The sequence below is a fragment of the Podarcis liolepis genome (assembly GCF_965112155.1).
Source record: "Podarcis liolepis genome assembly, chromosome: 2".
NCBI classification, from domain to species: Eukaryota; Metazoa; Chordata; class Lepidosauria; order Squamata; family Lacertidae; genus Podarcis; species Podarcis liolepis.
Window position 1 is genome coordinate 39,694,809 of NC_139555.1, and position 12,223 is coordinate 39,707,031.

A 12,223-nucleotide genomic window follows, 5' to 3' on the forward strand; every position below is an offset into this window, starting at 1 on the left:
GTTCAAGGATTTTTCTTTCCTTTCTGGGGAGGAGGGTCTTTCCATTGTGTGTGGACAAATGTTGTTGGGTCGGCTGGGAATTGTGCTGAAATGGTATCTAACTCGTGTCATCCTGGGTGATCTGGCTGAAGCAGCTTCAGGAAACTTAGGCCTCTGGAGCTGAAAGCTCTGTAAACCAGGATTCAACTACTTGACTCTGCCTCTTTTGAGATTCCTTCAGCCGCTTATGGTTTCTTCCCCAACCCCTAGTCCAAATTTGCAAAAAAGAGGTCCCATTTCCCAGGATATGTTCCACTCCAATTCATTTATTCAACAGTAAGCATACATCCAAGTTGCTTGTACACTATTCTGAGCACAGGTGAGAAGGTCATTCAGATGAAACCAAAAGTTGCACAAAGATAATAATAATAATAATAATAATAATAATAATAATAATAATAATAATAATTTATTTATACCCCGCCCTCCCCAGCCAAGACTGGGCTCAGGGTGGCTAACAACCAATAATAAAAACAAGTTGACTGAAATACAACTTAAAAAACAAGATTAAAATACAACATTAAAACATTAAAATGCAGCCTTATAAATTCTAGCCCAGGAGTATGGAGGGGTTTTGTCTCCTTAGTCTATCCCAGGTGTTGGGAACCTTTTTCTGCCATGGGCTAGTCCACCGTCCCTCAGACCATGTGGTGGGCCGGACTATCTATCTATCTATCTATCTATCTATCTATCTATCTATCTATCTATCTATCTATCTATATTGGGGGGGGAGAGAATGAATTCCTATGCCCCACAAATAACCCAGAGATGCATTTTAAATAAAAGGACACATTCTACTCATGTAAATAAAACACTGATTCCCGGACCATCCTCAGGCCAGATTGAGAAGGTGATTGGGCCGCATCTGGCCCCTGGGCCTTAGGTTGCCTAACCCTGGTATCCAGTCTGACATCCTTTTCCACAAAGGCTAACCAGACAACTAAGAAAAGCCTGCAAGCAGAGTGTGACATTAACCCTCCCCTGCTGCTACTCCCAAGATTCAGAGTCATATTGCCCCTGATACCCAATGTCACAAGTGAGAGACTTATCCTCCATGAATTCCTCCAAGTAGTCTATACAACAACTCTGTAAACTAGGCAGGAGCAACTGACACAATGGGACACTGCTGTTTACAAAAATGGGGTGGTGCTTAGCAATTGGGATGATTTGAGGGTCTTCTCTCCTTCAGTTTAAGCACAATGTCAATTCTGTAAAGTCCTGGTATATTATTATTTGTTAAAACATAGCAGCAGAGGATTTTTTAAAGCTTCTTATAAATTTTGTTTTTTAAAAAAGAAAATCCTATATTGTTTTGCTTTAACAATAAATAAATAAATAAATCCAGCTGATAGACAGACCTTCAGAAGACCCTTTCAAAGTACTGCACAAAATAGCACTTTGAAAGGGGCTACTGAAAACCAGCAATCAGCTGGTTGTCAGGTTCTCAAAAGCTCCTTTCAAAGTGCTGTGCAAAATAGTATTTTGAAAGAGGCTTCTGAAGACTCTTGAGGGCATTGAGGTGTCAGGTGATTGATGGGTGGAGAAGATAAAAATCTGGTCTGCTGGGCTAAAAGGGCTTTCCACTTCTGCTCCAGGTTTATCATTCATGGTGCTTAATAAAATCCACTAGCTCCCCCTCTTGCCCCCCAATTTAGCCAAATCAGGCCTCCTTCAAGACTTCAAAAAATGGTAGCTAAGGGGCCCCCTACCCAAGGTCAGGGGACTGCCCCTCTATTATCCCTTCTATAAGTCAAGCACTGATTCTTCCTCTACTTCCCATCTCTTTCTCTCCCTCTCTGCCTTCACGTTATCCGTTGTATGCAAACAAACCACAGATCATCCTTCTCTTCAAGAGACAAACCTTTTGAACAATGTACTTTGTGGTTTATCTTGTAATATGGAAATGTGGGCCACATATCCCTGCTCCCTTTCACTCCTCAGAGTCTGACAAATTAAGGAATTATTAGGATTGAAACACACGTTCCTTGCTTTTTCTCAGTTCCAAGCCAATCACTCCTGCTCATCATGTCAGAACAAAATTTATGTGTACTGCAAAGGTTTGCTAAGAAGGAAAATCTCCATCCACAAAAGACTTTGCTTCCTATTCAGTCTTCTTTTCTTACTATCTTTTACTAATTCATGTTAGGTGGTGGCTGCCTCCCAGATGGCTCTTTGACTGGTGCCAGCCAGCCAGTTGGGATGCGCTGCCTTGCTCCCTTCCCAGGGAGGCTATCAGATGCAAAGTGTTATTGTTTGCCAGAGAAATGTGAGGGCAACTGTTAGAAGATTTTTATTTCACTGTCATCAGTGCAAGGCTGGCAGTACCTTCTCACTGTACATTATACTCTGCTCAGAGTTATATGCCTATAACTGATGAATTTTTTTTTTAAAAAAAAACAAATGACATTCCTAAATAAAACTTATTTAGTCCAAAACTTCATGGCCAGATGAGGAATGTTTTGACTATACAACTTAAAAGGTCCTCATCTGAGGCTAGGCACTGATGGATAGACCTGGTGAAGAATGATACATTGCTAAGGAAGAAAACAGAGATATGGTCTGTTTTCAAAGGATATGGTCAAAGGATTGTCTGAATGATTGAAAGTAACAAAAACATCACTCTATGTTCATTTTGGGAATTCCCAATGGTATTGCCTCATGGATTCTTTGTAGGAGTGACCTAATGATTCATTCAACATTGTTGGAAATACTATGAGTTACATCCACCTAAGGATTCAGCTACATTCGTGAAGATAAAATGCTTTATATGCGTTTTAACACTGTGACACCACCGTGGAGTCCTGTCTTTTGCCAACGGGATTTCCCTGTATGAAGTTTACAATGCATTTAACCAAGTTGTTTCTTTGATGTGTCTAGATCTAAGTTCTACTGAAGGCTCACTGAAGTTAATGGAGCCTGTTAGTTTTGTCCATTAATTTCAGAGGGTCCATTCTGAGTAAAACTATTGTTGAATACAACCCTGTGTTCAATGCAGCCCATTTGAGTGTCCACTTGATTATTCAGTAGAGCCTCACATAGGGCAATTGCAGTCCAGAAGCACAGTCCATAGAGTGGAGAGTTCTGCAAAGGCCAGCTACCAAGGTAAGCTTAGCCAGGAGGTAGGGGCAGAAGCAGAATCTACAGAACCAAGGACAGCTCCTGGGTAGCAGAAAACTTGCTCCATTGTTTTATATCCTCATTCCCTAACAAGAACGCTCTTTTCAAGATTTCGGCCAATCAGTAAGCCATGCTCTTCATCATGGGATGATGTACATCAAAGGGAAGGGGGTAGATCAGCATGGAATGATCAGTATAGCACTACTATTAAATTTCTCCATCAAATTAAATTACTATTAAATTTCTCCATCAAATGTGCTATGGTAAGGAAAATTGCTTGCAAAAATATGAGAAATGCCCATTAAATCCTGAGGAACTTTCAGAAAGACTCTTAAAAAAATGCAGACTGATCAGGAAATCTGAACAACTGAATTTAGGATGGGAAAAATAAGACAATGAGAAAAAGTGAAATTGACAGATTCATCTATTCCTATTCATAAGTTGGGAGGCAAACGTCTAAAGTAGGAGCCTCCTGTTTTCATGGAAGCTACTCAGATGGCTCTAAATCTCACAGGGTATCTCTGCAAGTACAGGAAGCTCCCCACTTCAGATGTTTCTCTCCAATTTTGGAGGGTGACAATGTGGACACAGAGCTTAGTGTGTTTACCTGATGGTGTGCTGCTTTTACACATGAAATATCTTAAGAGTATCACTTGGACTTCTTATATAAATGACCCCTCCCTCCTTTTTAAAGGTGTGTCCTGAGACAATTCTGGCTCATTGGGCCACCCTTTGGCATTTGTTTAGATCACATTTCATCCAGCGTTAAGCACCTCTGTTGGGACACTTTCGCCAATTACTTTTCTATCTCCTCGCACAATTTGTCATAATGAGTCAGCACCAAGAATTTATGGGGCTAATAAACTAATGCACCCAGCAAGAAAATCACTCCCTCTGACACATAAACTAGGGAGATTTATAGACCAATATCCTGTATGTTTCCAATGTCACCCAAAGACCACATTTGAAAACCTTGACATACTAAGTTGCATCTCTCCCAGTCCAACAGCCTGTCAGTACAACACCCAGCCCTAATTATAATTATGAGGGCATTGCAATTCCAAGAATGTGAGTATCACTCATGAGAAAGAAATAAAAAGTGACCTAGTACATTTGTATCAGACATGTGGGTTCAAACCCTTCTAGCACAATCCATCAGAAAAGCCTCACTAGCTACTAGTGGTTACTATTCTAGTGGTTACTAAGCAAAGGTTGCGGCAAGTTTTAAATTGTAATTCTATACAAGCAGTTTGAGGTTATCCACATAAAAATTTGGCAACATTTTAGTGCAATTTTCTCCTAATATACAATTTTTTGTATGCAGTTTTGACCCTAATATAATGCATTTGGGCATTTTATATTTGCCAATATATGCACTATGCTGCACACCTTTCCCTAATATACACAGTTTTGCAGACATTATTTTGCTGTAGAACTGCATCACAAAATTGAGACAAGTGAGGATTTTGATGGATAATTGTGTTTTGGTTCATGCATTGATTTAAGAAATGTAAATTGGGCAATTTCTCATTTAAATGTCAATAGAATCAAATTTCTTCCCTCTCCCATGGCACAATGTTGAGGGAAGATGCTTTAACTGTACTCAGTAAATGGGCAACAACTGTGTACACTCTAATTGCACAAAGATGCAATCATCTTGGGAAGAGCCTTACATGCTCCTTTTATAACATGATTCCAGTTTTTAAGCATTTGGAGTTAAGATTGTGTTACTCAGTCCTATGACCTTTCACTTAAGGAGCCAGAGACAGAAAGTTACCCTAAGCAGGCCCCAGGGGTGTTTGGAAAGTACTGAGGGGGGACAAAAGATCTCCCACCATCATCAAATATTCAGTGAGAAAAGTGCTCCGCAAATGCCGTGAGTGGGCATCTGTCATGCACGGATGACAAGCACACATAGTGCCATTTGAGCAAAACTGGCTCCTTGATCTGAAATGGAGCCTTCAAACTTTGACACCTGGCACACTTCTTCAGGCAGAAGCAAACCTGTTATTCCTTTAAAAATGAATACACTTTAAATAATTTAAAAAAGAGGGCCCCCAGAACAGACACCTGCCTAAAAGCCATCTCTAAGGCCAGATATCTGCAGTGTGTGTTGGGATGGGGAGCTAGCTATAGTTACTCAATAGTGAAGGGAATGCACTTTGTAAATGCACAGAGAGGCCATTCCATCTTTTTAACTACTTCACGTGTTTCAGCTTTCCCCATCTTAAACTGATTCCTGCACAGAAGCAGAGGTACTCCTAGTACTTAACAATTCTGAGCAAAAAAAATGTCCATATCCTTGTCATCTTCACTGGATGAATATTCCCTGAATGGACTATCTAATTCTTTGTCTATGATTCTACCTTGATTTCATGTGTATTGGGTTGATCAGCAGCCTTTTGGCTTGCCTTGCAATGCAGAAGGTCTCAAATTAGAGCTTCCTGTCTGGAACCCTGGAGAGATGCTGCTAAGCCAGTGCAAACAATACTAAGTGAGATGAACCAATGGTCTGCCTTGGTATAAGTCAGCTTCCTATGTCCCTGGCTAATAAAGCCTACATGCTAATCCTGTGGCTACTTTTATTTTCAGTCAGTCAGTCAGTGGCAGGCAAGAGCCTCTGTGTGGAGCTAGGCAAGCCTTGTATTTTAATCATTAGTTTGGTAGCAACTGCATGCAGCTGAGTGGATGGAATTCCATGAAAGTGAATGTGCAGGCTGGTGGGGAAGAGACAGTGTGTCCATCCCTCATTGGCACCCAGCATAGCAGCATAGAAATTCAGTAGGCTGGCAAGGGGGGTAGAAAGCTCCATCCCTTTGTCAATCTCCTACAGACTGGTAAACATTTTTGCAGGCTAGTAACTTTTGTGGTCTTATTTACAAGGGTGTACATATATTCTGCTCACAGCTGAAGTAAATTCAGCATGAAAATCAGCAGGGAGGATTTCTTATTTTTTTCTGATGCCGATATATTTTATTGTTGTTTTCTAGCCTGCTCTATATCTTTCAAAACAGTGGTGGCCATCTGAGGTCCAGTCTCTATTTTTTTTTCTGCTGGCAGAAGGCAGAAGTCACAAGCAGTACCAAATCAGTAGGGCAAAAGGAGTGTCTATGATATTTCTCTGTAAATCTACAAATCTCCCCCCTCTGGCCCAGTGCAATGAGTTTTCTCTGTCATTGCAAACAGAGAAAACCAACACATTTTAAAGTGAAAATGAAAACAACCCTAGCCACATGATTAAATGGTCTTCTGCAGGGGCTGGAGAAATGCCTAGGGCCAGTGGTTCAACAGTTTAGGGCAACAAAATATCGGTGCAATTTCATGCCTGATTTGCATATGCAGCATCCATGACTTTGTGTTCAATTGGTCGGTTTGTGCAGGCAATTGCACGCAGGAATGTTTTGAAAATCTGGCCTTTAATGCTTCATGAAATAAAATCACAATAATCATAATGTGCCTCTATGCATGGGCAAGCACTTATCTGAATGGCTGGGTGGCAAATGATTTTTCCAGCTGTTCCCAATCCTTTGTTTCGCAAGATTTGCTTTTCCATCTTCCATCTTCCCTTCTGAAGTCACATGCCCCCCCCCTTAAACACTTATTCTCATAGCCTACCATCTCAGATTAAGAAGCTCATAACTTACATTTCCCCATCAGTTTTACCACCTCCATTGGGCCAGCCCATAAAAGGATCCATACTACTCAGAAAAGCTCTGGTGGATGGCAAAGTGAGGAGGCAATGGGGGCAGTAAAGTATGCTTTTTTCTGCCTTCGCTGCCACTGATCAGTAGTGAGCACACACCAGTATTAAATTGCATTCATCTGGGGTTTTCCTCCACTTGCATTCCAGCTTGTTTCATTGTCCTAAACTCTGGTGTATACCAAGGGGCCAAAAGGGCTCTTTATTATCCTCCAAATATTGTTGGATTACAACTCCCATTACAAATTACAAATTCCTGGCCATTGGCCACACTGGCTGGGGCTGACTGGAGCTGGAGTCCAGCACAACATCTGGAGGGCCACAGGTTCCTCACCCACAATACCTTTCCAAGCCCTGGTACATAACGGCTTGTATCTAGAGATCTCATGATTAGAACTCTGCAAGTCTGGATCCAAGCCAGCATCCTTCTTTTCTTTTCTTTTTTTCTAACTGGAGTTGATGCTGTTTATCAAATTTGGGGATGCTATGCCAAAAGAGAAAAGAAGTGCTCTATCATTCTTGATTCTTGGCTTTTATGTAGGGAAAGGAAAGAACTGGCCAATTTGGCAAAGGGTTCCTCTATGCTCAGAACTTTGTTTCAATGCTTTTTGATCTGTGTTCACACTCAATCTGCACTACCCACTGAGGAAAAAGTGTGGCAGTTTACCATTTATGAAAATCAGCTCCGATAGGTCATTCACTTCTTTGGGATCCACAACGGTTCACATGGATCTGTATTGCAAGATGAAGAAGCTACAGCTAACTGAAGATTCTGAAGGGGTTCTAGAATGTAAAGTTTCATAATAAACATTTGGAGTTGTGCTTAAAGGTCTTTAGCACACATTATGGAAACAGCATTAATTTGATGGAGCTTATTGTTGCCATTTTGTTACATAATGCATACATTATGCATTCATACGTTCTGTAAATTAATTTGGCTCCCAGGTCTCCATCATCTTTCACCACATATTATGCTAGAAATGGAGAGCTGCAATTGTGTCGTCTGCCCCATCCCATCCCATAAATTTCCTGTCTAACTCTGGCAGATCCCCTCTAGCCCCTTTTGCCCTAGATGGGGCTAACAGATAGAAACAAAGGTTTTGGAACAGGACCACCAGGGTAAAGCATAATTTTAATTTGTGCATGAACCATCAGTCCTTCTTTTGAGCAAAGGCTGTGTGTGCTAGATGAGAATTACAACATCTCCACCATAGCAAAGCCAACATACTTGAAGCATGTTGTAAGCTTTTTCTCTGCTGCTTGAGTAAACCATTTAAGTGCTGCTAGGAATTGCTTTATAAACTCAGGACAGGAAGGGAATGATTGATGATTCCCCTCTGGACATGACACGGCTCCCACACTTCCCTGTATTTATAATATTTGTGTGTGTGCTGTACCTAGATCTTACAGCTACCAGTCCCGCTTGCTTAGTGTTAAGAATTTGGCATAGGCTGACATAGACCTCATTGTTGAGGGCCACCAAGGGAGAAAGCCATTGTTAGAACTCTCCAATACTCCCCCCATAAACCCCTCCCCTTGTGCACACCACCTTCCTCCCCCCACCCAATTGCATTATTTCTTTACAAGCCAACAAGAACAGAACCAAATGTTTCACATCTGCTCACGTCGTCCCTCCATTTGCATGAGAATCAATGACCAGTGTTTCAATGAGCCACAGCTCACTGGTTGAGAATCGGGGTTCGGAGCCAGTTCAGAGAGACCTCTCATCCTTTGCCAGATGTGCCACTTGTAAAACACACAGGCGCACACAAACCGATGCCCAAACTTGAAGCAATCACTTTCTTTTTGTGTAATCAGAGGCAGCTTTTGTTTGTTTGTTAAGGTGCTGCGTATGTCCTTGGAACTGCCCACTAATTTCCAGGTCAAGCCTTTCCTTTAATAGTGGCATCCAAGCTTTCTTGCTTTTAGGATTCAATCCAAGGGCACATTCAGGGCAGCTCCTGTCTAATGAATCACCAAAGGTCATTTCAGTAGCCTTTGAGTTGAGAGCATAGCGCTGGTGAATTTGGGACGGCATCGACAGAAAGAGGAGTTCTTTAAAAATGAAATAACAAACAAGTAACCATGATAGCATAGATTCGACCAATGACATTAGAGTGCAAAGGATGCTTGTAAGACTCTGATGTGAAATCCTAGAAGCTTTTGCTAAGAAAAACATATCTGATTTCAATAAGGAAAGAATGATAAAAGAATAACAGTCAGCATTTGTAGAGCACTTCAGAGAGTGCTCAGAACACACCACATACTTTGGTTTGTTGCAATCCTTTGGTCAGTGTTATCATCCCCAGATGGTAGAAGAGAGGCAGAGAAAAAGCGTCATGCCCAAGTCAGCTCACAGAACCAAACCAAGGGAGTTTCTACATGTTCAGTGCCACCACTTGGCATCCTTGGGCAAATGGCAGGAGCCTTGCAGGGCCCACTGCCACTGACATCAACTGCGGTCTAGATTCCTGCGCCTATTCCTTTTATTTTCTTTCGCCAGTGCTGTCAGCACAGGATCCCTGCAGCTAGAGTCCCTGATACCTCCATTTAAAAGTTCCCCACAATGCAAAGCTGCACATACACTACAGTGGTGTGGAGGGATTACAACGCCAGGGAGTCCAGCTGCCTGGGACTGATTAAGACTGATGCTTTCTGATGAAGCGTTGGAAGGAAAAGCAGTTGATGGAGACCATCTAGTCAAAGATGCAGCAGCCCAGTTCAGAACACATTTACTCCAAAGTAAAGCCTTATTTGGGCATTCTGGTCCCTCATATAATGTACGGTTGCCATACTTCAAAAAGTATAAACCAGGACACCCCAAAAGTTGTTGAACTTTCTCTAGGAAACCATCGAAATTGTTGGGCTTTTTTCTCCAATTAACTTGCCTAAGGTATAAGACAAAGCGTCAACTTTCGGAAATCCCCCCAGACATCAATTTCACCTTTGAAATCCTGGTAATGTCCAGGAAAATCTGGACGTATGGCGGCCCTATATAAAAGGGGGAGGGTGGGAATTAATGCACTGGCTCTGCCCCTTCCCTCAGCCATGAAGCTTTTTCTACTTGTGTAGGCACATTTAATGAAGCAGTCTTTTTTTAAAAACTAAAAACCAAAAAAAGTCCCAGCCCTATTCCCACTGATCCAGCATGTTTTAAGAATTCAAAGCTACCACAAGAAGGGTTTTTTGTGGCTCCCCCCCCCCAAGATGTTTTGCTCTCTTCTTCTTTGTCTCTTACTCCCATCTCCCCCCACCATGTCTGGTCTTTATGAGTGTTATTTGACTAGCACAGTAGCTGATCAAAGGGTTAGTATTGGCAAGAGCTGGTAAACTCCCTTTCAGTCTTTTGGCTGGATGATGCAGACATTAATTTGTGGCTCTAATCTGCTGTTTGCATCTGTGTTTCACTCCCTATCATGTCAGAGCTTTACTTAATTATTGGAATTCTGGAATCTTCTAACCAATGCAATTCAGATGTGCGTAGGATTGCCCGTTTGTGATCTCAAAATCCTGCATTTTCTTCCATGTATTCTGAACCACTCCAGTATGAAGAGCTACTTCATGGAGAAAAAGAAAGCCATCATGGGATGCAATTTAAAGTGACTTCAGTGCAAGAACTGTTTTATGCTGTGCTACTTAAGAGCTGTAAGACTGAACAAGTTAGATGAAAAGCCTTGAGTAGCCTGCAGTGATTGCACAGGGGTCTATAAACCTAAACCAGCCTTCCTCTCACTTCCTGGTGCCCTCCAGATGTTATTGGATTACAACTCCCATCATCCCTGACTATTGCCCAAGGGGGCTGATGGGAGTTGGAGTCCAACAACCACATTTGCAAGGGACCAGGTTGGGAAAACCGGTAAGACAGTAGGGAATCTGGTTCCACTGACCTAGACTGCTAGCCTTGGAGAATGGGATGGCGGACGGCTGCATACAGTTCCAGAAAGGTGACTAATTGGGGCAGGATGTGCATTGAGATATACATCTGGATTTCCACTCAACTGAAAGAAGCACAGTACAAACGCATGATACCTGCCTTGAATGTGCATCTTAATACAGATACCACCCCTCTATACTATATTAGTTTTCCTAGGATGCACCCAATCAGATGCAGGATCCAAATCACACAAGATGTCAGTAGTAGGTCTCGTCAGTGGAAGGCTATGTGCAGTGGTGGAGCTTCATGCTCCGGCACCGGGGGGGGGGGAGCAGGCGGGGGCGGGGCTGGCACGCATCCCGGCGGCAGGACATGCCCCACAGGGGCATGTTGCGCATCCTGGGGGTGTGGCAGGGGGCAGCCATGATGGCACCCCACTGGGATCGCACTGCTGGGGGCGGTGCACTCCCCCTGCACTCCTCCACCAGTGGCTATGCGTGAATTAAGTATGCTACCTAGGATTCTATGAAAGTAAGTCAATACAGAAAAGAAACAAGTGGGAGCCATAAGAAAATGTTGCAGTGTGAAGTGCTCCTGTTCCAGCCAATCTGCCGTGCCTTCTCCCTCACTGTTCCATTCAATTCTCCCCACCCTGTTTTCCCACTCCCTGGAATAGACACTCAGCATTCCATGTGCCCTGGGTATACTCAGTCCTCATCAGGTAGCTTTCTGAGGGGGAAGTGTGCCACTTCAGTTGTTTCGTAGCTCTATAGGCTTTGGTGTTTCTCCAGAGCATCCTGACACCTCCCTGTTATTTCTCTGCATATCTCTCTTATTTTGGCTACATAATCATTGACCCTCAGCGCCTGAGTTTTCTGTTAGACAGAATGGTGATGAAACAAATGGATTTTTGCAAGAGAGATAAAACCTCACAAAATTCAGTGAGGCACATCTCGGACAAAAAAAGGCAGAAATACATGACAGCATCCCTTGCAAACTGGAGCCCTTCCTTCTGCAAAGAATGTGACCCTGAACAAAGGGGCTGGGGAAGGATAGGACTAAGGCCTGTTGTTAGGGCATCTGCTGCCTGCAGCATTTTGCTATAGGCTGCGCTGCCAACAGGCTCTGTGGAATCCTGAAAGAGGGACCTGAGAGCTGTTTCATGCTATTGAACTGGGACCCGAAGCAGAATTAATTACACTCAAATTGCAGCCCAATAGCAATCCGCTAATCGGCTCCACCAGAAGGATAATGATGTCTGTCACCAAAAAAAGAAAAAAGAAAAATCAAGCTACAGAAAGGGATGGGGGTTGAGGGTAGAAACGTAGCTTATTAAATTGGAATTTAAGAATAGTTTAACCCCGCCCCCTAGAAAATCATTTAAATACAGCAATGCCCAATCACTTAATGGATGGGAGAGTGGAGCTCCCTCCTCCTAAAGCGGAACAAGTGCCTCTTGGGATCTCTGCAAACAGCCCATATTACACTACATG